Genomic DNA, 23,936 nt, shown 5'->3' with positions numbered 1-23,936 from the left:
TCCTATCACACCCGTGAAGATGAGGGCTAGACATGATCTTCCCTAACCCATGCTTGTCGTAACAGGCGATTAACGGGATCGAGTGGTCAAGCCTGCTGACCTTGCTGACATCGTATCCCAATTGCGTAGGTCGATGCTCATGCTGTTGATCACTAGATTGTCTGGTGCAGACTCGATTATTTAAAGGCCGTCGCCATATAGCTGGAACATTGCTGAGTGCGGCGTAAACCTAACCACACTCACCTCTCTATCATCGTTTGACGTCATGTGGGTAATCCCCTTCCGTCACTTAGTAAGCCCTGTTTGTTCTGAATCACTTAGTACGCCCTGTTTATTCTGAATCACCTAGTACTCCTTGTTAGTTTCAAAATCACTTCGTAAGCCCTGTTTATTCTGAATCACTTAGTAAGCCCTGTTTGTTCTGAATCACTTCGTAAGCCCTGTTTATTCTGAATCACTTAGTACGCCCTGTTTGTTCTGAATCACCTAGTACTCCTTGTTAGTTTCAAAATCACTTCGTAAGCCCTGTTTATTCTGAATCACTTCGTAAGCCCTGTTTGTTCTGAATCACTTAGTACGCCCTGTTTATTCTGAATCACTTAGTACGCCCTGTTTATTCTGAATCACCTAGTACTCCTTGCTTGTTTCAAAATCACTTCGTAAGCCCTGTTTATTCTGAATCACATAGTAAGCCCTGTTTATTCTGAATCACTTAGTACGCCCTGTTTATTCTGAATCACCTAGTACTCCTTGCTTGTTTCAAAATCACTTCGTAAGCCCTGTTTATTCTGAATCACTTAGTGCGCCCTGTTTATTCTGAATCACTTCGTAAGCCCTGTTTATTCTGAATCACATAGTAAGCCCTGTTTATTCTGAATCACATAGTAAGCCTGTTTATTCTGAACATGAAATGTCATACATCAGCATATGTATTCATTTACTTGTGTCGTTCAGTTATCATAATTTACACCATCGCTTGACCCGTGAAGTTCCGGGTTACAATGTAATTTCAATTCTGATCGCATTAAAAACAAACCTTGGTTTATTCTGAAGTAATCACGTGGTCACTGTCCTGGATCATATAGAAGAAATTTCACATCATTTCCATCGTAACGCCGAAGACCCGAGTTCGATTCCCACATGGGCACAATGTGTGAAGCCCGATCCTGGTGTCCCCCGCCGTGACATTGCTGGAATATTGCTGAAAGCGAAAAACTCACTCACTCATCGTAGTTCACTTTGGCTTTCCTTTGTTGTCTTCTGTTTTATCATTATCACACAGACGAGTTACCTCCCTTAGTCGTGCAACAATCCTGTGACCTGATTCGCCATGATTTTCAACTACTCAACTCGCTTTCCGACCAGACCAGACGATGCAGACACGTCTACTGGGCATTAATTTAAGTTCACTCACAGGTGAATTATGGGGTTGTGTCAGTAAACACGCTCGAAACGCTTGCAGCATCTGACGGTCTTGATAGGGAACGGCCTGTGAAGAAAATAGACGGTATTAAATGCAACAGCACAATATGTATCATTAGATTAAGAGACATGTATCAGGCTAACTGATACTAACTGTCATTAGGTGAGATGTTATATGCACTTACGTAATTATAAACAGCATGCGAGGGTCGCCCCAAAAGGTAGTCGGCCTCAGCCAGAAAATGATACAAATGCAGCTGTTTTATGTTTTATTATTATGCAAAGTATCTGTCAACATCAACAGGGCAGGTAGACCAGGGGGCAGCGGGGCAACTGCTTCCTTAGCATTTTCTTACAGATTACATTTTCTGCTTCAAAGTATTGACATAACGCTCTATTAACGTAGGAACTGTCCACCGCCCACCAAGAAAAGTCAGACTACGACCCTGCCCAAGCAAATTGGTTTTGCTATGTTCCAGTCTCACGAAGTCGGACAACTGCACAGTTTGTGTACCCCCATGATAAGAGTAAATTGGCACGGTTCCAAAGGCAGAAAGCCGTGAATGCACAATGTCTCGTATAAAATGGTCAAATGAAACATGTTATATTTGGGATTCATAAAATGTTGTTAGATGTACTTGAAACCTTTATAAGGTTTTTAAAGGCACCGCTTGAAGTTGTCCAGATGGATAGTTGTATGCTTGAGTGAGCGTCATGCAATACCATACACCAGTATCTTGTACATTGGTTATTTATCGTATCATGTTTGTCAGAAGTGTGTGCATTTTTCGTTCGTGCATCTGCAGACTGCAGTTTTATAAAGGTTGCAAGTTTTATGTGAGAGGCAAGAGGTTTGATCGACATGCAAGACGTTGGTTAGTAAATAAGGAAGCATAAGACAATCCGGTGATTAACAGCATGAGCATCGATCATTGAGTTTCGATGACGTGTGTGAACAAGGTCAGCGAGTGTTTTTGTTAGATGGACCCATGAAGATCCGGGGTAGATTACGTCCTCAGCATCCCATGCATGCCACAAAAGGTGACTATGCTTGTCATGGGAGGCGACTTGCAGGATCGGGTGGTCAGGCCCGCTGACTAAACTCACACACACTTATATTTAGATGGCGACCATCTAGCCCCAATGGCGGCGGACGTGTTTTCACTCACTGGCTGATGTTTTATTTTGTTTGTTTAACAAAATGTTACAGGTCTATGGCGGTGGTCTGTATATAATTGAGTCCGGACCAGACAATCCAGTGATTAGCATGATCATGGTCCCAAGTTTCAACCTGTAAACTCGAACGCGTCAGTCGCCTCTCATCACAGTCGCGAAGACCAATTCTAATGAGGATCTTTATGGGTCTTTGATATGGTCTGTATTGTCACGTGCCATGGGAATGTTGTGGGGAATACTATTGCGGGTTGCGGCGTTCAGCAACATTCAGTTGATAAAAAAAACTTGCAATACTGGCACATTGGTAGGGTTCCGGTCCCTGAAAAACTTGCAATACTGGCACAACAGTCGGGTTCCGGTCCCTGAAATACTTGCAATACTGGCAAATTAGTAGGGTTCCGGTATCTGAAAAACTTACAATACTGGAGTAATATTAGGCCTCCGGCCCCTGTGAAAACGACCGCTGTTTTTTGTTTTTTTCTTAACTATGGAAGTATGGAAGTTACGTGGGACTACATAACCCTGCACCATTGACAGTTTACCATGATGCACAATTCTTGTTTACCATTTACCTTGAAGAGCCCTTGCTTTTAGAAAGATCCTCTTTTTCTCCACCGTTCTTTCCTGCAAACCAGATGTTTCTCATGAAACACAATGGTTTAGAATCACGCCCGACAAAGTGAGTGCGTCGACGCCATTTTCTACAACAGGACTTCATCTGAACTGAACTGTGCACATATTAACCTAGACAGGTTCATTATCCGAAGATGTCAAAATTATGCCACAAGAATTCTACTCTTTAGGATCTAGTGTGATAATATACAAAGATGTGGTCTGTTTAAAATCTGAACGTTTCGTTACACTCCACCACTGAGTCCAACAAAACCTTACGGGAGGTCGCGTCAGGTAACCCTTGAGATTGACCTATAAGAACGCAGCTTACCAAATCGCGAAAGTGGACATTCGCACATACTTTTTGAACTTTTATCTCAAAAAGGTTCGCACCCAAACGATTCCGAATGCTAATTAGCGTATGCTCGATTCCGGGTGATGCACACGACGTACGTACAACGATGACAACGGTGAGTAAACAGTCGCTGAAAATAGTGTTTAGCTTTCGGAAATATTAGCTAATGGTAACCATGTCAACAGAAACCCCAAAGCGTATATACTGCAGGTCAAATAACGGTTATATGCAGATTTTTGTTTGTGGAGAGATCTGTGTCAGTGACCTGAATATTTTGAAAGCCCCTCCGATCCCTAAATAGTAGCTGTTATCTGATTGGTTAAATCTAATTAACCGTCTCGCGTTTGATTGGACGGTCATAGGTCGCTCAAAGGTTACCTGACACGACCTTCTAGTCGGGTTTGTTGGACTCAGTGGTGGAGTGTAACGAATAAAACTGAGTCAAAGTTTACTTAGACTGGATGTTATGATACATTTCTTTTGAATTTGAAGAGAAACATAGCTCTTTAGAAGACTCGACGAAGCATGCGGATGCTGGAACTGAATATTGTTGGGAGATTCACCCCTTAAGTCCAAGACTTATCATTCAAGAATTTCTAGTGTCACCCTACACAGATACTTTATTTGCAATTATAATTTTACTGCTATCATCACAGTCAACAATGGAAAACAATTGTGACCCAGACCTCTCGCTATAACACGAAGGGTGGATGACGACATAATCCTGAAGTGGCATGTACTTACCATAGTCAGCTGTTTCCTGAGCTGCTTGCCAACCTCTTTATAAGACGAGGACCGCGCCATGTAGTAGAAGAGAAGGAGTCTGAAGGAAAAGTGCGTGTATAAATGTCTTATATTACTGCAAACAAGAATAAGTGGGACCGGCGCAGAGAACACGTTTACGAGAAGTAGGCGGTGCACGGCAGTGAGCAAACCCATTTGGTTTGTGAACGGTAGATGAGCCCATTTCTGGTGTCCCCTGTCATGTTTTACCGGCATATTACCAAAAGCAGCGTAAAATCAAACCTGTCAATTCAATATTAAAGTCCTGAACGTTTTATGTTGAGTCAGAAGCAAGTGTCCGGGTCGACAGAATTTGGATAAACCAGGTGTCAATCAGGACAGGTGGTATTACATCATGAGTTAACAGTATTTAAGCTAACATGGTATACTCAGGGGGAAAAGGGGGAGCAGGCCGAAAAATACCTACGACGCGCCTTCGATGGTGATAAAAAGAAAACAGGATTCATCTGGCACCAGCCGGAGTGGAAAGCCCAGGACGGGGAGATCTGGAGAATACGGCCTGTGTCCCACGAGGGGAATCGGGGCTAAGTAGGTAAGTAAGTATTAGTGTCAGTAACGGCATTTGACGGATAACCTACCGCACATTAGAGAACCGATATATACTGAAGGACAAAAGAAACGTCGTAATATTGTAGCATCAATGGAGTATTTTATGCTATTTTTTAAATATAGACTGGAAGTCGAGTTTGAGGAAGTCATGAATCGTGGTCATATAGTCTGTTTTGCCCAGTTGAATATCACTTGAGATTGAGGTGAGAAATGTTTTTGTTAATGGAAAGGGAAGAGTTCGTACACTGAAATCGAGATGCACCTGCATCATGCATCATGCATGCATTCAGACATAAATTGCCGGCTCGAATGGCAATGGTTCACTTGTTTTCTGAACACAGCAACTAGGGCTAGTTCAACATGAAGATATTGGACGTCTACACAGTCTCCGGCGACGTTTCTTTTCCATTTCAGTCTTACACTGATTAAGTCTGTCATCCAGGTATAAGATATTTACCAACGTTTAATTCAACGTAAGTCCTGATAGCATCAGGTTTTGGGAAACCAAAGATTATCTAGGCTCTATTTTATGGGGATCGGCAGAAAGGGGCGTTTTTATTTTTTGTGGTAAATATGTATTTTGAAAGATAAGTTTCAGCCTGGCATTGAGTGAGAGAAGATGGTTTTGCGCAATGAACAGTATTTCATTTGAGTCATTCAAGGCATGACGCCATTTAAGACGCAACCAGGTGCAAATTAGGTTGTTGATGAGTTCATTTCGGTGTCACTTATGAGACTGTCCGTAGTTTTCTTCTGTGTTTCTCATATCCATCGCTGTCTCAATGTTCATTCCAACGGGAACAAACACAACGTTTTCTTCTCTCAGTGTGGAAATATATGCCCTGGTTTGATAAAAAAGTATATATATATATTTTTTTACCTTTGAACTCATGACCAGTTTGATCTTTCTTTACATACATTTTCTTTAATTCCGAATGAAAACCATTCGATCTTCATATTTTTGAGACTCGCCAAGTGATCTTATTATTAACATTTCAGTCAGTGAATAAAATCTTTATCGCCAATTTTTCCCGCCCGCTTTCTTTCTTGGTGAAGCCGCCTCTGAGGTGTTGCGGTTCAAGTATCCGCCCTAAGTTGAAATATAGTACTTGTTGGTCCCTGTCTGGCCCTTGGTATTAATGTGTACAAGTACTGGTCGGCTCTTAGTCAGTATAAACAGTACAGACAGCCTCGGTCAAAGTAAGTTGTTGGCGCAACAGGGTCAATGTTCTCGATGCAATAAACTAGTCCAATGAACGTTGTATAACGGTATTACCGTAATGTATATGACGCTTGCATGCAATTAAAGATTTTCCGGAGGTTAATACCAGTTCATATGGACGTATATTCACCGAGGAACTACCAATGTACCACGTGAATACGCTGACCTACATACCAAGGTAGCACTATTGAAGCGCGGTAAATTCTCACTAAACCTGCTCCTTTCTGCATTTGATAGATTAGTAGAACCAATATTGATGTATGGATGTGAAATATGGGGACATGAAAGACTGACATGATAGAGTATATCGAAAATGTCTAAAATTAGCGACAGGTTTAAAGTATAACACACCTCATTTCATGATGTACAGGAAACTTGGTAGACAACCTATTGAGCTCCAAATTTCGAAACGACTAATTTCGTATTTGTGTAAATTGACATTCTCACATCTAAAAAACAAAATAGCAGCTTTTATTCTTTAATATGTTACTAAGCAAAACAAAACATCAAATATCCATGTCTCAAACATATTCTCGGTAAGTGTGGATTGCCTGATGCTTGTGACAACGTGAATCATTTCCAGTGTTGAATCAGTCTTAAAAGACAATTTTTTACAAACATGGACGAGCGATATGATTCCTCTAAAGAGGGTTCTGAAGCGCTCTCAAAATTCGAACAACATCTACTTTTCCCAGATATTAATTTAGGACATGCGAGCATAAGTTTCCCACAGGATATGGCAAAAAACCCAAAAGAAAAAAGATTTTGTAACTTATGTGATACACATTTGATTGGATATGAATTTAACTATTTATTTAAATGTAGTTATTTTGCAGACAAAAATAAATCATAGATTAAAGAACCATATTGTTCCTGGCCAAATTCGTCAAAATTCCGTCAAGTTGTTCCATGTCAAATATCTAAGCTTAAAAATATATCGAAATTCATTAAGATTGTTTGTAAACACTTTTATTGACGTATCATTTAGTCATCTTGTACATTTTGTATGTACTTCTTTGTTATACTCATGTACCACCGACGGTGGATTATTTTTTGAAAATGAGCAATAAACGAGTGATGTTTACATTTCGAATTTTAAACGGTCGGGAACAGAGATGTCGATGTTGTCTTTGTTTATCACAAGATCTGGTTGTCCTGTAATTCATGAGCCATCCACTTGCAAGATATACGAGAGTGAACAAAAGACTACATCGGGACACCTTCCGGTGATACAAAATCGATGACGGGGTGAGACAAGGACCACGTGCTGCATGGAGGCAACCGACGTCTGTGACGTGAATCAGAGCAGACAGTCGAGAGACTGACATCATGAACATCGAAAACATGTCACTAAAGTTTTGTTTCGTTGTGTTCAATAGCTTCAACTGAGGTCACTAAAGGAATCCCTGGCGAAATTTGATCTTTTATACCAGCAACACGGTTAGCGAGCTTTCTACCATTTGATCAAATATACGACAGACTGCTTCTTTGCGCAACTTTAATGCACTATTTTGCAACACAAATGGGTGATTGTACCCATCTGGGAAATCTAACCCGTGTCTTTGGAATGACGAGCGAACGCCTTAACCCCTTGGCTACCACACGTCACCATAGACTTATAGAACCAGTTGTATACCCAAACTTCTATTGATGATAAAAACACGTCGCCATAGACTTATAGAATCAGTTGTATACCCAGACTTCTATTGATGATAAAAACAATTCTAGATGTGAAGCTACAAGCGTGTCGTTCGTTTGGTGCAGGAAGCGATAAATTTCAAATCGTACATTCGTAAAAATTTCCGTAACGTTTATTGCCTGTTTTATGGTGTTTTTTGTTGGTTAGCGACACACTCGACATTATTCCAGCATTAAGGGCGGGCTGTGAGTGAAGTCTGTGTCGGGCAATACAATGATTGACATCATCAGGATCGATCTTGCAAATGGAGTGAATTTAATTTTACGCCGACTTCAGCAAGATTTCCACAATATCCCAGCCGGGGACATCATCTATGGGCTTTACACATTTTAACCATGTGGGAATCGAACCAGGGTCTTCAGCGTGGCGAGTGAACTCTTTAACCACTAGGCTACCCCACCGTCCTCGCAAACGGAATGCAATTATTACATGGATCAACCATGTCTGTGGACCATATCACCGATCACCGCTGAAGTTAAGCATTGGTCTCTGAAGACCCGTTATAATCCGAATCTTTACGGTTGGTTGCTATCGTAACCAATATTATGAGTGTAACTCACAGCAGGAGTATTATGACGGCGATAATGACAGAGGGTGTTGCAATGTAATCCAGAGCGTCGTGCAGCCAATCAGGGAGGTTTCCCACGCGTGAGGCGATGACGTCATAAACATGTCGCTCCAGCTGAAACGGACCGCAGTCATCGGATGGCTGAAGTCTGAAAAATATGTGAGTGAGTTAGTTGGGTTTAACGCCGCTAATATTATCATGGCGTGTGTGCTTTGTGTGAGCGGAATGCCCGAAGTTTGGAAGGTCTGAGACCACTTTGAGGAAAAGAAGAGGCGTTAATTTCGGATTTCCGTGGTATCCGAATTTACGAAACATTGAGCATCGCTTTCATAAATGGATAAACTCGGATCCGAAGTTAGAACACTTTGACATCCGGATCAAGTGGGATCCGATGAATGTCGGATGCCGCACCCCTTCAGGCCTGAGGATCCGATGTGTAGGGCAGTTTTGCTGCCAATTTTGATATACATGTAAAGGTAGACGGAGAACGCAAATTGCTTTGGGGAGTTGCTTTTGTTGTTTTTTTATCGGAGTCGCTGGCATGGTTAACATATGTCATCAGTTCGAAACTGCGCAGCTCGAAGCTCATGATGTTGATCACTGGATTGTTTGGTCTAGACTTGATTATTTACAATAAAGCTGTAAAATTTATGAGTGCGGAGTAAAACTGAACTCACTCACTCATTTCAACCTAGCAGTGGTTTCAGATTTTGACGTAAATATTATGTAAGTCATGTTTGAAATTATTCAAATTATGCATAATCGTATGTATTTCAAATTAATCTGAAAAGCTGTGCTTGCATGTGTGTAATTCAACGTCCTTCAACATTATTACATGGTCCCTAAAAGTACCCAATGGCAGTATACATCTAAGGACACTCCAATCCAGAAATGGTAGGTCCACAGATGTTCTTTGGTTTGTTGTTTAAAGCTGCACTAAAGTAATGTTCAAGCTATGTGACGGCGGTTTGTAATTAATCAGCTCTGGTCCAGACAATCCAGTGACCAACAGCATGAACATCAATCTACGCAAATGTAACCATGGGTAATATTTTTCTGGACTCACTCTATGACGGCGTATCCCAGGGGAAAGAGAGCGAAGAAGAGGTTGAGAAGTAGAATGAACATGTAGAAGTTCCCGGATCTCGAGGCTCGGAACACCTTTCTTGGCGCCACGTAGCACGTGCGGGCAATGACATATTGGAAGTAAAAGAGGATGACAAGTTTGACAACGCCCGCCAGTGCCAGGAATGGACAGAAGTAGAGACCGAGCCAGACCAGCGCTTGACCATAGGTGAGATCTAACACCCCAGAAGCTACGTCCATCTCGCGATACTGTACAACACAGAGAAAACACAATTACTATTAAGTGGTTAAAGGATGTCCTCGCGCTGTGCAGGCATAGATTGAAAGGGTGTCTTCGTTCTGTGCAGATATAGATTGAAATGGTGTTATTCGTGCTCTACACACATGTGGTTGAAAGGGTGTCTGCATGGTCTGCAGACGTGTGGTTGAAAGGGTGTCTTCGTGATGTGCAGAAACGGGGTTGAAAAGGGTGTCCTCATGCGGTGCAGACATGTGTTTTAACGGGTGTCCTTGTGTAAAGCAGACATGGGGTTGAAAGGTGTCTTCGTGCTGTGTAGACATGAGGTTGAGACGATGTCCTGGCATAATACACATATGTGAGTGCGACGATGTCCTAGCACAGTACACCAATGTGGGTGAGACGATGTCCTGGCATAGTACACATATGTGGGTGAGACGATGTCCTACCACAGTGCACCAATGTGGGTGAGACGATGTCCTGGCATAGTACACATATGTGGGTGAGACGATGTCCCGGCATAGTACACATATGTGGGTGAGACGATGTCCTAGCATAGTACACATATGTGAGTGAGACGATGTCCTAGCATAGTACACATATGTGAGTGCGACGATGTCATAGCACAGTACACCAATGTGGGTGAGAGGATGTCCTGGCATAGTACACCAATGTGGGTGAGACGATGTCCTGGCATAGTACACATATGTGAGTGTGACGATGTCCTAGCATAGTACACATATGTGGGACGATGTCCTGGCATAGTACACATATGTGGGACGATGTCCTAGCATAGTACACCAATGTGGGTGAGACGATGCCCTGGCATAGTACACATATGTGGGACGATGTCCTAGCACAGTACACCAATGTGGGTGAGACGATGCCCTGGCATAGTACACATATGTGGGTGAGACGATGTCCTAGCATAGTACACATATGTGAGTGAGACGATGTCCTAGCATAGTACACATCTGTGAGTGAGACGATGTCCTGGCATAGTACACCAATGTGGGTGAGACGATGTCCTAGCATAGTACACATATGTGGGTGAGACGATGTCCTGGCATAGTACACATATGTGGGTGAGACGATGTCCTACCATAGTACACATATGTGAGTGAGACGATGTCCTAGCATAGTACACATCTGTGAGTGAGACGATGTCCTAGCACAGTACACATATGTGGGTGAGACGATGTCCTGGCATAGTACACCAATGTGGGTGAGACGATGTCCTAGCATAGTACACATATGTGGGTGAGACGATGTCCTGGCATAGTACACATATGTGGGTGAGACGATGTCCTACCATAGTACACATATGTGAGTGAGACGATGTCCTAGCATAGTACACATCTGTGAGTGAGACGATGTCCTAGCACAGTACACATATGTGGGTGAGACGATGTCCTGGCATAGTACACCAATGTGGGTGAGACGATGTCCTACCATAGTACACATATGTGAGTGAGACGATGTCCTGGCATAGTACACATATGTGAGTGAGACGATGTCCTGGCATAGTACACCAATGTGGGTGAGACGATGTCCTACCATAGTACACATATGTGGGTGAGACGATGTCCTGGCATAGTACACATATGTGAGTGAGACGCTGTTCTGGCACAGTAGATATCTATGGGTGAGACGATGTTCTGGCACAGTAGATATCTATGGGTGAGACGATGTTCTGGCACAGTAGATATCTATGGGTGAGACGATGTTCTGGCACAGTAGATATCTATGGGTGAGACGATGTCCTGGCACGGTACACATATTTGGGTGAGACGATGTTGGTGAGATGATGCATAGTACATATGAAATTGAAAATACCTTTAAGCGGCCACAAGACTTCACAATAACAGCTCGAAGAACGTCAAATATGAGTCCCACAACGAGGACGAAGCCCAGATCGAGGATAAGCACTTTAAACACTTGCTCTCCAACCTCGTTTTCCCAGCAACAGAACTCCGAGGCGTTTCTCTTTGGAAACAAACACAGTAACACATGAAAACAGTGATCAATGTTTGCCATGAACACTTAGCCTCTAAAGTTACATTCAAATCGAAACTTTCAGGACTTCTTGTGATGTGCCATATTAACCTTCGAGATGTAAAGCTGACTAAATCTGTTTTATCGTTATTTAGGCACATGACATCCTCGATATCTCCAGGGTATGCGTTCTGATAAATATCCACTATACCCTGGATGGATCAACGGTGAGGGAGCCGCTTTCAGCAATATTCCAGCAATATCATAGTGGGTACACTAGAAATAGACTTTGCACATTGTGGCCATGAGGGGAATCGAACGCGGGTCTTCTGCGTGACGAGCAAGCAACCACAAGCCCCTACAGCATCTTAAGGCGGCACTAGTACCTCGCTAAATTAGTCAGCGTCACCAGATGACCCGTTGGAGGAACCTGCTGGGATACCTTGAAGAGTTTCGGGAGGGCTGTCTATTTCATGCATTTAGGACTACCGGTGCCTCAGCATGACATACAGACTCTTAGCATGACATACAGACTCTTAGCATGACATACAGATTACCTGCTCTATGGTGGAGTTTGCAGTGTCGGCAATACATTCGGTTGTGACGTCATACAGTGACACGACAAAGACGATGAGGCTGGCGATGTAGAACAACGTCGTCCTGTTGACGATAAAAGATTATGAAGTGACGGAGTACGGTACGGGCATCCACAATTTTTCCTAATTCAGTCAAGTTCCCAAGTTTGGCTCCTCAGTCGCTTTGGACAATCATTGACTGTTGTTTTACGCAACACTCAGCACATGTTCCAGCTTTATGGCGGCGGTTTGTAAATAATCCAGAAAAACCAGCGGTCAAATGCATGAGCATCGATCTACGCAACTGGGATACTCTGACATGTCTGAACCAAGTCAGCGAGCCTGATAACTCGATCCCGTTAGTCACCTCTTACGACAAACATAGGTTAATGAAGATCAATTCTAACCCGGATCTTCACCGCTTTTTCACCTGTTTCAGCTTTGTCACGAAATGCCAAGAGTATGGGTCGAAAACCGACGTAGTGTACACTTTGGTCAATCCCAGAGAATATCTCGCTCAACAAGCCTAAATCATCCGATCCGATCTAACTAAGATCATGGATACTGAAGACAGATTCCCAGACGGGTTTTCACAGACAACAAGCACTGGTTGCAGAAGACCCATTCTAACCATCATCAAATCATCAATCTTAATGTTGGATATGCCCTTTTACCTGCCCAGGGTCAGTTTCAACTCCGTTCTTGGGTGCCACTGTTCCAACCTGATCAACTGGCTGAACACAAGAGGAACAATCAACTTCAGACCTGCAACCACTAGGGGCAGCTGCAATACACAAGTGCAATCATAAGAAATATACTATCCGGAAAAAGAAACGCATAGACGAGACATTTGTTACGAATATGTTGTATTTTCAAACATGTATAATTCGTCCACAAATTGTCACGCAATTGTAGTACCCGGATATACCGATCTTGGGCAACTCGAGGTCTGCCACTACAGGGGCGGTCATTTGTTGGTTGCAGCGAGCTGCAAGTCATGATATCTTGCTCAGACTAACATTGAAACTCCTCGCACAGAAGATTGGTAATCTCCAGCATGCATTCTTTCAATCGCGATGTTGCGAGTCGCAGAGTCAAGGCGTGACGTATTGATTTCACCTTGAAACTCCTTCAAACCGAATGCTATTTTCTGAAAGTAATCTGGAGTTTTATTGCCAAACAGTGACTGCTCTTTGGTGCACAGTTTCAACTGGAAGGTGCCGGATTTCAGTTGCGTTGTGGCGATGCCTTTCCAGTCTTTGAAAAAAATCTCATCAAAATCAACATTTTCAGGTAACATAGATTTTTACATGTGCAATTGTGTAAAATCATGTTATCAACGCGTTTGTTACAGATTAGCACGATTGTTTCATCACAATAGGTAATTAGTAGATTTTGAAAAGTACAAATCGCCTCTGCGTTTCTTTTTTGGGGGTGGTATATTAATGCATAATATCTGAATTCAGTTTTAAGATCATCTTAATCGTTCTGTTTGTTTGTTATTCCACACCGGACTCAGGAATATCTCAGCTATATGGCGGTGGACTGTGAATACTAGAGTGTGCACTGGACTATCCGGTGATAAACATCATGATCATCGATCTACACAGTGCGGCGTTAAACAACAAACCAACGGACAAACTCTGATTACATGTTCTTGAAATATACCCCTGGCTTCGGAGGATGTAAGTCGCTGGATAACCCTTTAGGAAACAAGCATGTGGCGTACAATGTCAGCATGAGGTCCATGCTCACTCTATCAGCCTGTGGTTCCGTGACCAAGAAGTGTTCTCTTGAGTGGCCACCGATCCCACTTACCTCGTATCTATCCAGGAAATCGCTGAAGAAATCTGGTAAGGGTATCGGCGTCTCTTTGATGTTGGCCACAAGGAAGATGAGGTAGCCACTGCCTCCCAACACCGCCATCACCAACAGATTCACCACCACCCTCAGTATCACCAACATACACCTTCGCCAGCGGGGACGAAAATGTTGTACATAATGTGTTTTCATTCTCTACATTAATATTAACAAGCACTGACATGTTTCTTTTGTTAGTCGCCTTTCATCAGTTAGGGCCAAGAGGTAGCCTAGTAGGTAGAGCGGTCGTTCGTCACACTGAAGACTCGGGTTTGATTTTCCACATTGGTATAATGTGTGGAGCCCATTTCAGCTGTAAGCCACTGTGATATTGCAGAAATAATGCAAAACGCGGCGTAAAAATCAACTAACACCCAACAACCAAACCTAACTCACTCACTTGCATCAAACATGGTTTCCTCATGACCTAATCCAGCCGCTTCAAGGGGGCATTCCTCTCCACTCGCCTCTTTCCGTAACCTCCGAGAAGGACCGTCTCGCTATTCGGTTTGTCCCGGAATAACACGAGTCGGTCACGAATGTTCACGGGGGCATACCGAATGTACAGAGACTGCATTTGCAAATTCACTTAGGGTACCACAGTTGTTGACGGTATTTCAGTACAGTCTGTGGAAAATGCACAAATGCCCTACAGGACATGTGTTTATCAGCATCATCAACAGAACATCACTCATCAACGGCAGCATGACCAGCAACATCATCAACACTACCAAGCAGCATCAGATATCACAGTCATCATTACCTTGAGCACAGCCCACGCTGTTTTCTTTTGTTCTTCCCTCTGTCTTCCCGCACAAGTTCCTAAAATCAGTTGATTATGTTGATATAATACGCTTACTACGAGTGCAAGGAAATATACTTGTCACATAAAAAAACTGTGCACTGTCAAAATATTATCCCAGTTGATAAGTACGATAACAATGTCAAAGGTACATATAAACTTTAATGAAAGGATCATGAGAGCATAACAATCCGGGAGCATTTCAATTGAAAAGTCAAGCACAATGACGTCACTAGTCCACAAGCGGGGCACGGGTCAAACGATCATGTCAAAAGCTCAGTAACGGGTATGTCCACCATCGGCATTAAGAACAGCAGTGCATCGACGACGCATAGAACCTATCAAACATGTCACGACAGATCCTCTGAAGTTCTGTTGCAAGGTCAAGGACGTTATCTGGCGGATGATGAAGATCCATCTCGTCCAAAACATGTTCTATCGGGGAGAGTTCCGGTGAATTTGCAGGCCAAGGCATTAAGTCAACGTTGTGGTGTTGCAAGAGGGCGGGCACTGTCCCGTTGGAATGTTGACCCAGGGCTATGACTTTGCAGAAAAGAAATTGCCACAGGTCGACGAATCTTATCCCTGTAGCCCACACCAGTAAGGTTGCCCTGAACAATTACCAAAGGGCGTGCTGTTATCCCACCCCAGACCATCACGGAACCACATCCATTCCTCTCCAAGACACAGGCCTGTTCTCCCACGCGTTAATGGGAAATGTTATACCTGGACTCATCTGTAAAAACAACATTTCTACACCAAAACCAGGGTCTGTGGACATGATTTCAGTACCACATTCGGCGAGCTTGTCGATGCCGTTGTTGACGTAGGTCGTATGGCGGGACGTCCTGGTCTGATCCCGTGATGACGTATACGTTGTCGAACTGTGTTGGGGGTGAATTCGGCGAAGTCTGAAGCCTGTGGGGAAGGTGGGTCACCCTTATCCATCTGTCCTGTCTTGGCATCGTTGCACGTGGACGTCCAGAACGTTGCCGATGGACGACGTCTTTTGTGTTCTGGTAGCGTCTCACCAAAGCAGAAATGGTGTTCCGGTGGCAGAGGAAATGTGCAACCACTTGTCGTTGAGACATTCTCCCATGGACCATCCCAATGGCTTCTTGACGGTGTGCAGACGCTAGCCTTGGCATGCTTTGCGTTTCAGTAGCCGTTTAATATTTTGAACGATCGCAAAGGGCGGAAATTGAACATTCTAAAGTGACAGTATTATGTGGCATTCATTTGCTCTGTATCTCTTTCGTGGAATGCACGTGCAGCAACGTATTCCACCTCTCAAGGACGAAACCACTGACGTCACGGAACACGGCACGTGCATGCATGTTGCATGTTGATTACATGTCAGTAGCCTCTGAGTTTAAATCCTTATGTGTCTACACAGGTTTGATTAATTTAGATTTTCATTTTTTGTATGCACATTTACTTTATGTGCCTCGTATCAATTTCAAGCGCTTAAACCGCTATGAAGGAGTGAAGATTCTGCTATTCTTTTCTCTGACCGTCCTTTGTGTTTTCTATGCGCAAAAGCAAAAGTAAGCCTGGCGGCGAATCTACCTTTAATTATTACAAATCTATATCTTGAGTTACTTACGATGGCTGAAATGTTGACGATGTAACTTAAAATCTTAACTCACTCACTCACTGGCCGCAGTTTTAATTGGGATTTGAAGGGATCATGTGCTCTTTCTTGCATCAAGAAAATTTGCTTGGTCACCTCAATCAAAATTCAATCACACAGGAAAAACTATGCCTGTCTGACGTATTGACACATGTGACGGTTAAATGTCTAATGCTTTCTTGACTTTGTGAAGATACGAAAATATGAGGTGTGACATTTTTCAATGTCAATATGTACATAACACAAAGAAGCATACAGTTAATGATCACTCAATCCACGCAATTCATACAACATAATAGAAATAGCATTCTCCTGTGTTCAGCGAGTCCTTTTGGCACTCGTTTAGAGTTACTTCCCCTTACCAGCATTTCCGTTTTAATGGCTTCCTTCCGGTCACTGGCTCCCTGCTTCTCATACACGGCGTAGTCCCATGACGTAAAGAGACGCCAGGTGTACGTCATCTCCTCGTCAGAGCTGCTGTGTTTGGTTCTCCGGAACCGAAACAGCATGCTGGAGATGGAACCTTGTCTTACCATAAAATAACTCAATACAACAGCATCAGGAAGTCAGAACTATGCGTTCAGACTATCTAAAGCATGAGTGAGGTGTGTCAACATTTGTTTGCCTGTTGCTTCACTCCGCACTCAGCAGTTTTCGAATTATATGGCGGCGGCCAATACTTAATCGAGTCTGGACCAGACAATCCAGTGATCAAGAGCAGGACCTACACAATAGGATTACGATGATGGGTCAACCACGGCAGCGAGCCTAAACACCCGATCCCGGTAGACCAGTTCTAACCGAGTAACCGAACCTACACCGCTTCGGCACATGTCCGCTGTCAACTGGATGGCCCATAGAGATGCACACCGCAAACGTTTAACACTTTGGCAAAACATAATATGTAGAGCCCAGAGAAGATCTTGATTTATGGAAACAGATTTTGTTGGGGTAAAAGACAAGGTACACAAAGATGTACTTTTCCTGGCATTGGTGTTGCGCTATTCAAACAGAGAATGGCTAGGTTCTGCTTGGTCCTTCAATGGCTGTCTACTGGATATGCACTTTTTTAACAGCTGGTTTCGTAACCAAATCCCCCAAACTCTTTCCAGAACCACAATCCAGTAAGACAATATTCCTGTGGTGTAAAAGTGCTCTTAAAATGTTTTAAGTTAAACCATGGGCTGACAGGAATTATAGGTTAAAATTTGTACGACTCAACCAAAACCTGTTTCATTTTAAACAAACACGCAATTTAACAACCGCATTTCTATCACCTTGACAACATGAACAAAGTAGTTTTACCTGAGAATTATGACAATAAAAGACAGCAGGTTGACCGAACCCCAGGTGAGGAAGTACGCCATTGGTCGTTCATAGTACCCCCATGTTGTGTTGCTGTACGCCCCGTAGAACATCACGCTTGTGGAAAGTTCACCCTGTCAAAACACGCGACATTCAAAACGTCATACAGTTGTTTTCTCACGACACACAGTCTCTATCCTACGTGAATACATAGCCTCCGAGCCTTAAACATTATCGGCATTCTAGACGATGGTTTGCCGGCAATGAAGTACTATTTACTCGTCATTGCTTTTAGCTTCATCGTAGTGTAAGAACATACACCGAAACGTTTCTCTATGCAACAAAACAAAAGTTGCAACTGTGTTGTTTAAAAGGTGAGCGCGCACTGTGCCACAACAAATTACTATGTTATTGTCAGTGGTATCTGAACAATACCAGGGCTCTGTTCCGCTATGCCACCTTGACGCATAGCTGATCACACATCCAAAGATTTAACATAGGCTTAAGATAGGTTTGTGCAACCGGCCCTGATCATCCGGCGATCTGGCACACAGGAATGATTTGTTTTGCTTGTTGTTTGTTGCACTCAGTAATATCTCAACGATATTCAAATATTATGTAAATAACTGAGCCTGGGTGAGCAATCGAGTGACCAACATCATGCGCAATTATGTCACGATGACGTATCGACGAAGTCAGCGAGCCTGATCACCTGATCCCGCCTTTTACGACAAGTATGGGTTGCTAAAGACCAATTCTACCCAGGATCTTCACGCAATAAACTATGCATTTATCAACTATGTATGATATACGTACAAAATATCCCACCACGTCGCCTGGGATAGTTGCATCCCCTGACAGAATCTGAAACAGACGTGGATGGTAGAAATCTAAAATACGGACGGCATCGCTACCTGGGAAATATTCCAGAATAATGGTGATCTATATTGCACAGATCTGAGGTAACTTGTAAAGATTGAATTGTATATTCTGTGATTTTTATACTGACCTTTCTATGTTCGTTCAGAAGACTTGCGAAAACGTAATCTACCTGTGGCATACTCATTACCTACCTCTGGTACACTGGTGATTAGTGATAGTGTTTACCTAACAGGTATCTAGAAGGGGTGACTATTGAGGGGATAACAGCTATGGCGATAATCTATTACAGCATGCTACTGCGATAGTGGTAGTTTTTACTCCTTGAATTGTCTCACTTGAAGTCTTTCCAAATGAAAGTACAGTTTATTTGAAATAAAAACTAGTTGAAGTAGTTTCAGTCTCTTTTAATACCTGACAGAAACGTCACCTAAGCAGATAAAACGTAAACTCAATGAAGCTTCAAGTCTGCACCTGCACTCAAACAAACGACCTTCCGTGTTATACCATATTTATTAAACGAGTGAATGATTTGGTATCAAACGAGCGAAAGCGAGGATGGTATTTCGCAGAAGCGAGGTTACTATTGTGTTTATTACATCCAACACAAACTGACAGAAACTGAGGCTACAGTGTGAAGACTCCCTCTTTTCCTCGAGTCAAACAAGGCCCAGTACTACTGCGATAGCGACATTAGCATTGTGACGTCATAACTCTGAACCCTTATGACGTCATACATCTAGTGTAATATTGCCGTAAAAATATTACACTAAACTAATATTGCCGTAAAAATATTACACTGCAGTATCTTCCAGGGGTGAGCAATAAGAAAGTAAAAGTACAACACAAATATTTGTCAACGGAAGTCAGTTACTAAACTATCGATAGTCACACATACTATCAGTGCATCCATGGTTTTTCATTTCTAGCATCAATTAATTGCTATCGGAGACTCAACACTAACAATCCATCATTACAGTCCTAGTGTCTGGTTTGGTATATTAATGAAGGCATGGACCTTACAGCTGTAGACTGACGAAAATGTGTTTCTACCTGAATACTGACGTGCAAGCCTACATATGGCATACTGAGGTAGGGTCTGCCTGTTTGTACCTGTGGTACCATGATGACAGCATTTGCCTAACCCGTTGAAACTGAAAGAGAATTTTCCTACCTGTGGCATACTGATGAAAGCGAGAAGAAGCAGGGCAATGATTATGTTGAGGTAGGTGAGGAACCTCAGGAAGAGAAAGTAGGAGGCGACGTTGCTGCCGTGGTAGGCTGCGAGGGGAGCAAACATTTCATGAATTAGTTTTGGAAACAGATATCATAACATAAAAGCGAATATAACTGAAATATTGCCGAGTGCGGCGTAAAACTACATTTACTGTATGACTCTTACGACAATTAGTTGGAGATCAGAATCTTCGCCAGTCCCTGGTACATGCGCATAAAACACATGCTTTATCTTTTGAATGTATGTCATGTATGTCAGGATCTGTTCTACCTACCAGAAATTTTAGTTATGTTCTTTCTCCAAAATCCGATTCCAAAGTCCCCGTAGATCCTTGCAACCTAAAACACATGAATGAAGATACATTTCAATGTCGCAACATCTACAGGACCGAATTATCTCGTGGTTTCCACAAACAGGTGCGTCATAAAACATCATATAAGTTGCAGATAATGCCGGTGGAAGGGGGCATGTTTGTCCTTACAGAGAACAGTGACGTCATCACTGATTATCAATCACTTTATGTCTCTAAAACTTGTTATTAAGTTATTTGTATTCTTACCCGTGATTTCTTTGATCGGCTTTTAAAGCTTGTGTACATGGAATCTGCATCAAGATTGTCTCTGAGATATCTGTAGATGGGGACAGAAAAAATGTTATCATTTTTTGGAAAAAAAAACCCATGCCATTATTGTTTAAAATAGCACATATAGGTGTGTAGATCAAAATATTGATGAAATGAAGGTGTGAGGTTTGAATTGCGTTGTTAAGTTGTCTTTCACTGTCAGGGTTTAATTGTATATTCTTGTTGAAATCTCTGCATGGTGGTTCTGTGGCGGAAAGTACTTGACTATGTTTGGTTTCCAACAGAACTTAAGACAACTGCCTGTATGTGGTACACTGAAAAAAGTTCCTCTTTGAAAAGCATTTTAGAAGTTGTATAGGTGAAGGAAAACCAAGGTCTATGGGTAGTCAACTTCTTTTTTGCAATGGGTGCAACGTTTTGATATAGGTACTAACACCGTTATCAAGCAAGTGATGAAGTGACGTCACTGCAATAAAGAAGTTGACTATACACAGAACTTGGTTCACTGAAGAAGGGTACTTGCCTGTCTGTGGTTTTCCAGCTGAGTGAGTGTGGACTTTCGCCCTTTTGAGCAATATTCCAGCAATATCACGACGGGGGACACCAGAAATAGACTTCATACATTGTATTCATTTGGGGATTCAAACCCGGCTCTTGCCGTGACAAGCCAACGATTTAACCACCAGGCTACCAGACCGCCCAAGATTACCATTTGAAGGCTTTTCCCAACAAGTAGAAAGCATCTGTTGTGGAGACGTGTGTTAATACCTGGATAGCCTTAGTTTCTGCTGAATATGGAGGGGCTGTTCTCTCAGCTTGTTGAGGAAGTCCTGATGTACCGATCCCCTTGCATCCATCTCCCCTGAATTCACCGCCTCGATGTCGTTCGACCAGTCGAAGCTGCCATCAGTGAGTGAGTGAGTGAGTGAGTGAGTGAGTGAGTGAGTTTATGTTGCTTTATGCAGTAGGTTATCTCATCTGGTGATGCGGGAGAAAAGCCCATGCACGACCATGGACATATTGCTACAATTCAAGGATCATGAATGGGACGAATTGTTGATTTGAAACGACTGTCAGAGGATCCTGGCACAAGTAAGAGACGTAACCTTCACCTCTGATTGACAGCTAGGTCTTTACATTGTGAAGAATGTCACTGGATTGTCCCGTAAGTGTTTATCGACCATTTTCACTGGTTTACAGAAATAGGCTGGAACTGTTTTTGTTTATTACCAGATGCACTCAAAATACATCAGCTGTACAGCTAGGAACTTCTGTCTCCCACGTCGTCCTCAAGTACACAGCCGTGAAGGTCCGGGGTAGAATAGACCTTCAGCAACCCATGCTTGACATAAAAGGCGACCATGCTTGTCGTAAGAGGCAACTAACGGATGGTCAGGCTCGCTGACTTGGTTGACACATGTCATCGGTTCCCAAATGCACTTGAGATATGAAGACATGTGTTAACCAAGTCAGCGCGTCTGACCACCCGATCCCGTTATTCGCACTTTCAGACAAGCATGGGTTGCTGAGGACCAGTTGTAATCCAGATTTTTGTGTTTCACACAAAGGTGGCTCTTGTCGGCTCATTCGCTCGAGGTTTTAGCTGGATTTAGTTTCAGCGAAGAACTCGAAAAAGTTTAAGGAAGCTCAGAAGGTATAAAGTTACTTAACATTCAGGCAGCTGAGAGAAAAGATCTACCTTTGTTTTTCGTGGGAATAGCGAATGCGGTAAATGACCTCATCCAAGGTCTTGCGTTCCTGTCGGTGTCGGGGCTCAGGGGAGGGTTGGTAGCTGACCTGGGGGTCATCTGGAACTCAAAGTGAATGAGTGAGTATGGTTTTGCGCCGCTTTTAGCAATATTCCCGCAACATTAAGTCGCGAGGCAACATAAATGGGCTTCACACATTGTGTACGTGTGGGGAATCGAACCCGGGTCTTCGGCAAGACGAACGAACGCTTTAACCAGTGGACTACCCCTCGTCCCGGTGGGCACAGAAAGTCCATCTCATTTCAGTGAGATGAAAGAGCACTCCAAGGGGCACATGATGTCTCGCTAGACCCTTATTCTTTGTTTCCTGTAGGATTTAGAGCTTTCAATATGGGGGCGTAGTTTAGTGATATTACGAGATACTGTATTTGCAGGGCGAAGGTGTTTGAATGGCGCCTGGTGTTTGAGGGTCACATCATATATCCCCAATGTGTGACTGGTGCCTAATGTATTGGAGATGTTTGAGGGTAACACGACATCTCCCCAGTGTTTGAGTGTTGCCTGGTGTATTAGAGATGTTTGAGGGTCAAATCATATATCCCCAATGTTTGACTGGTGCCTAATGTATTGGAGATGTTTGAGGGTAACACGACATCTCCCCAGTGTTTGAGTGTTGCCTGGTGTATTAGAGATGTTTGAGGGTTACACTATATCTCAAAAAACAGTCTCTGTACCATTCAGTCATATATAAAAAATGTGCCGTTCATCTTTGATGAACTATCGATCAAAATGAGGTCATTTAGTCATATAAAAAAAAGAGTTCCGTTCATCATATAGTGTATGATTTGTCAAACAGAGTGTTCATTTGTCATTTATCAAAAGGTGTTCCGGCAACAAGATTATGTATCATTTATCAAAAAGAGTGTCATTCAGTTATTTATCAGAAAGAGGTGTCCCTCGGTAGATAGAGTATAATTCATCAAAACAGTGAGTCCAACAGCAAAGAACGGGTGTTGGGATACCTTCCCGGGTGATGTTGTCGCTGAAGGCGGTGTTGCTGACACTGTTGTAGACACTGACGCTGGTTGGGGAGCGAGTCAGAGGCTGCGTCTCTACTCTCATCTCCATTGTGGTTGACTGCTTCAGCTGATTGGTGCCGACTACAAATAAAACATATATTACTGTGCATAACCCAGGCGCCGAAACCAAGTTTTAAGCTCGAGATATGTTATTTTCCGGCTGCAGGTACTTGTTTAACTACGACACTGAAAGCCCGGCTGCAAAGCACAAGCAGTTACTATGCAATCTGATGTACACTGCGTAAACACGTATAAACACTGTACGGGTGTAGGCGTACATAATACCAACTCTGTGACGTTTTTGCAGAATATCTTTCCTTAAAATGAAGCAGTTGTTTAAGAAACTATCATTAAAATATTGACACAGTTCACTATTGGTTACGAGGGAGGAGTGCAGAGAAAGTGACAGCCAGGTGTGCGAGAAAGCGTGGGGACAGCACAGCAGAGGTTAATGAATAACTTTCTCGGCACTTGTGCCCGTGCTTCTCGAACACCTGGCTGTGCCTTTCTCTGCACTCCTCCCTCGTAATAAACAGTGAACTGTGCAA

General features: G+C 42.9%; 1 pseudogene; it reads right to left on the bottom strand.

Moving 5' to 3' along the window:
- Nucleotides 1–1,421: 1,421 nt before the first annotated feature.
- Nucleotides 1,422–23,437, bottom strand: LOC137269950 (transmembrane channel-like protein 3; annotated as a pseudogene).
- Nucleotides 23,438–23,936: the final 499 nt, after the last annotated feature.

This window comes from Haliotis asinina, unplaced genomic scaffold (genome assembly GCF_037392515.1).
Source record: "Haliotis asinina isolate JCU_RB_2024 unplaced genomic scaffold, JCU_Hal_asi_v2 scaffold_20, whole genome shotgun sequence".
Lineage (NCBI taxonomy): Eukaryota > Metazoa > Mollusca > Gastropoda > Lepetellida > Haliotidae > Haliotis > Haliotis asinina.
The sequence above is the reverse complement of the archived record's forward strand: the minus strand, read 5'-3'. Positions and strand labels throughout refer to the sequence as shown.